A 5,000-nucleotide genomic window follows, 5' to 3' on the forward strand; every position below is an offset into this window, starting at 1 on the left:
TATTATTATTGAAAACCATGTAGAACTTTGAAAAAGTGCATCTTTAAAGCTGATTTTACACTGATGATACAAGCACAAACAAAAGTACAAGTAGTGTCAACTTGTTGCTTGTTAGTGTCTTTTGCCCTAACAGAAGCTGCTAATAATTTACTGATAATTATTATCAATACCACTGTTTCTATTTATTGATCAGTGTTGCCACTTATGTCCAGAAATGCACCCAATTTTGACATCCAACACAAAGCGTCCTATCAAGTCTACGCCTTTGCTATCTGTTTACAACAATCCGGTATGGGTAAAGCTTAGCGTTGTTTTTAGCTTAGGGTAAATGCCCCTATTTATCCTTATTTGAGGAACTGCATTTGGGGGACACTTTGTCACATTAATTTCTGTATTCTGAGACACAAGTGATGTTGAAGCAGAAACTTCAGGGGTGCATGGATGGCACACTTAATAACAGAGGCTGCGTTTTTGTTGATTCGACATGAAGTTTGACCGCCAAGATGAAGTGGATTTCAAAAAACGAACGAGGACGGAATGACAGGAATGGTCCTCCAGAAACCTGATTGCTGCTCTATTTTAAGAGGATGTCAGTTCGCTCTCTTCGAGATATTTTGGCAAAGAGAGTAAAGCCCTCTTCTTCTCCAGTGTGGTTAGTGGCGCTTTTGGTCCTTTGCGCGATCTTTGTGTTAACACGAGATAACTGTTCAGAGGACATGCGTTTGAGAAACCGACAACTTCGAAGTTCAACCAACAGTGACGAGTCGAGACGTTTAAGGTACTATCGATGTGGAGCCAATGACGAGTTTTTCGATGAAAATGCCAATAATTCTTCGGTGAATCAAATGTCGAATCAAGGGAAAAACTGCTCCAACTTGAACAGGGACATTGACCTTTTAAGAAAGAAGTTAGCAATGTATGAGAAATTGGACAAATTTCTAGAGTTTGACTCGTTGGCGAGCAAATTCGGAAGTAAGATGCGATAAAATATTCTCATCATATCGGATTACGCTTCTGGAAGTTCTTTTCTTGGAGAAATCTTAAACCAACACCCTGAAATATTTTATCTTTACGAACCATTGAAGTCTTTACAATATTATCGTGAAAATCGGCCCGAAAGTGTTTATGATACTATGGTGACGCACCTCTTGAACGGAATATTTCACTGCAATTTTATGGATCAATACAGTTCACTTCGACATCGACTAGGCAGTCGCGCCTTGTCTTCGCCACCTTTGTGTCCGGAGAATCACAATAATCCCCATTATAGCATTCGCATGTGTGCGCCACTAAGGCCTCAAGGAATATCAGCAATATGCAGACTTCATAAACACACCGTTGTCAAAACAATCTGCATCAATTCGATTCATGAACTCTCCTACTTATTGGACACCGAAGCACCTATGGATTATTCCCTCAAAGTGGTTCATTTGGTCGGCGATCCGCGGGCAGTCTTAAACTCGTTAGTCATGGACAATTCCGGCCAAAACTGGACGATCAAATCGGTGCGCGATCATGCGCAAACGATTTGTCGCGACATGCTGCGAAACGTCAAGTATGCAGTCAGCGCGCCGTCATGGTTACACGGACGATATACATTGCTCAGATGTGAAGATTTAGCGACGAATCCGCATCAAATAGCGGAACAGTTAGATAGATTCGTAGGAGTGAGTTTAGCGCCACAAGTGCGTTCATGGATTGATCGCACCTTGCGGGAAGGTTTCAGTGCTAATTCCCTTCTCTACTCCCTTTATCGCCAGTTCTCGTACAGCGCGCAAAATTTGACTGAGTCAGTTCAAAAATGGCGCTCACAAATACCTTACTCAGTCGCAAGGCTAATCGAAATGGAATGCTATGAGGTAATGAATCTTCTTGGATATAAGTTTGTCGAAGACGAGGATGAGCTAAGGACGGTTTCATTTCCACTTACAGATTGATTAATCAATTAAGACTATAAATAAAAGTCGCGTATTGAAACGTCCTGTTGAAACAACCGCGGACAACGCAATCTACTTAGCCGATTTGGTCTATTGTTTATTTTCCCGCAAAACTTAGTTTAAAAATAGACACCTTTCTGGCGCTGACCGGGACTAGGCTAATTTGGGTGAATCTTACTCTTAGGTAATAGACTCTTGGTAGGATTAAGTAGACCAGGAGAAGGTGAGGGTCATTTTTTTCTTGAGTATGCTTATTTCTTAGGCTTTCCCGGGGAAACGCCCGAGGTTAAATTTTCTGCGATCGGTCACAAATCACACTCAAGCCTGTACGGCGCATGCGCGAAGTTAAAAGTAAATAAGTGGCATTCACAGTGAGTGGAATGGTTTTGGAATGGCTGATCATCTTCTATACGTGCATACGTGGCATTGAACGAAAATGGAGTCGTTGAAAGTAAGCACGAATATGGTGTCTAATACGCTTACACCACATACAAATGCACACACCGTTCGGGGTAGACCGACACTACAAGATGTCCACGAACTTTCTAATACAACTGTCTAATACAAACACGTCACCGGTCAGCTACGCCATTCCTTTGTGGTGCAGCCCCTCCTAAGAAAAAATCCTGGAATTGAACCCTGAATTGCTGCAATGTACAATAGGCCACGTTCGGATATATGAATTCTCACACATAGCTATGAGGCTTTATGGTAAAATTTGAATATGGTTTTGCTTAGAACTCTCCCTCGAGACTTGTGAGACAAAGAAAACAGAACTGAGCCGTGAAATTTGACCATGAAGCCTCGTAGCCACGCCTGATTGATATATCGAACTCGGCCTATGGCTGGTGGACGAACAAAAGGAGCCAATGAGAGATCTTTTGTTTTTGTTCACCAACATAGCGACAATGACGTAACTGTGAAACCATCTGGCGCAAGAGGCATAAGCCGAGGAGAATAGCGAGGGGCCCTGTGTACCAATACCGCTAGCTAACGTACGCAGGCTACAATTTGCTTAATTCACTCGTCACTGTCCAAGGGAGCAATTTCTTTACAATTGACACGGCATATATCACTGATCAACAACAGCATCATTTATTAGTTTATGCATACAAATAAGCAAAAAATTAGCAGGTCAAATGAAACCATGTTGTCTCGCAGTGATGAGCGCAAATTTCTATTGCGTCGAGAAGCCTGAAAAATTTTCAGGACTTCAACAGGATTTGAACCCGCGAGCTCGCGATACCGGTGCGATGCTCTAACCAACTGAGCTATGAAGCCACTGACGTTGGGAGCTGGTCACTTCTGAGTTCACAACTTCCCGTGATAAGTAATTATGAGTGAAAGATATATATGAAATACATTATATATTGCACTGCGGGTATGAAATCAAATGAAACCATGTTGTCTCGCAGTGGCTTCATAGCTCAGTTGGTTAGAGCATCGCACCGGTATCGCGAGGTCGCGGGTTCAAATCCCGTTGAAGTCCTGAAAATTTTTCAGGCTTCTCGACGCAATAGAAATTTGCGCTCATCACTGCGAGACAACATGGTTTCATTTGATTTCATACCCGCAGTGCAATATATGATCATAGTTAATAGAGGAGAATGGTTAGGAAACCCGACAACTTTCTTTGTTGTAGGTTTTTGTTCACTTTTCTGGCCTTGACCGTGCACAAAACACAATGGTTGTTTACTCCGTACTGAAGAACTAACCAATAGAAACGTGTTGGTTACGTAATTCATGCATAGTGTATGAGCGCAAAACAAAAGATTGTGCACGGTAGTGGACTTTCCAACCTAAATCTTGGCTGCTTTGTTTGCTCCTTTGATGTTTGCCGAGCTTCCTAACCATTCTCCTCTATTAACTGTGATATGATGTAATTCATATATATCTTTCACTCATAATTACTTATCACGGGAAGTTGTGAACTCAGAAGTGACCAGCTCCCAACGTCAGTGGCTTCATAGCTCAGTTGGTTAGAGCATCGCACCGGTATCGCGAGGTCGCGGGTTCAAATCCCGTTGAATTCCTGAAAGTTTTTCAGGCTAATCGACGCAATAGAAATTTGCGCTCATCACTGCGAGACAACATGGTTTCATTTGATTTCATACCCGCAGTGCAATATATGATGTATTTCATATATATCTTTCACTCAAAATTAGCAGGTGTCCACCTGCATATAAGCACAGCCTAACAAGGCTGGAAAGGAACACTTATTAATTAAATGAAATATTTATGTTTTTAGCAGCAGGGTTCCTGCACAATAAATATATACACATGATATCATAACATTTTAAAATTATGCCACGATAGACCTATATTCCAAAAATTTGTCACGTCTTAACAGTATATCGAGAAAAAATTGATAAAATTTTAAGTTCGCATAATTATGTATCCAAGCCAGCAATAAATTTACAAAAATCCCGCAACGAGAAGAAAACATAGAAAATGAATTGGAGCATATCTCCCTTGCGGTTCCCACGTCGAGGTAATTTAAACCGTGAAGGGATAAATGTTAAAGTAAGTTTTTAGTTAGTTATCATTCATTATTAACAGCTGACTCAACAAGGGTAGAAGAGAAATAAATAAACGGACCAAAATTCTCAATTTTCCGGCCGACCAAACAACCGTCATAAACGTAAATATTCACATTATAGCGTGAATTGCATTTTAAATAGACAAAAAAATTTTTTAGAATGGCAAGGAGTTTAGGTATTCTAGAAGGCTAAGGCGCGCTTCAAACGTCGAACTTTTCATGCACCAAACAAGTGTAATGCAAAGGACTGAAAACAATACATTTTTCTTATTTGCATTAGATTCGGTGCATGAAATTAAAAGTTTGAACCGGGCCTAAGTCTAATTCTGTTCCTGTTATTCATAATGAAAGCTTTTAAGATTTTATTTCCTTGGAGGAAGATACTGATGAAAGTTACGTTTTCAGTGGCTGGTGTCATGAACAGCGTAATTTACTGCATGAGAAAGTCGTTATAATAAATGACAGGTGTTTTTTTTCAAGTAGAACTTGGTGCATGTCATCATGTTGGGCAAATAAACATCGAG

General features: G+C 40.6%; 1 protein-coding gene and 1 pseudogene across 1 annotated transcript in view; one reads left to right on the forward strand and one right to left on the reverse strand.

The window, feature by feature from the left end:
• LOC137979490 (SRA stem-loop-interacting RNA-binding protein, mitochondrial-like) overlaps nt 1–5,000 on the reverse strand; it is a 22,324-nt gene that overhangs the window by 3,467 nt on the left and 13,857 nt on the right. The gene's annotated exons all lie outside the window — the stretch shown is intronic.
• LOC137980413 (carbohydrate sulfotransferase 6-like) lies at nt 379–1,937 on the forward strand (annotated as a pseudogene).

The sequence above is a fragment of the Montipora foliosa genome, chromosome 12 (assembly GCF_036669935.1).
Source record: "Montipora foliosa isolate CH-2021 chromosome 12, ASM3666993v2, whole genome shotgun sequence".
NCBI lineage: Eukaryota > Metazoa > Cnidaria > Anthozoa > Scleractinia > Acroporidae > Montipora > Montipora foliosa.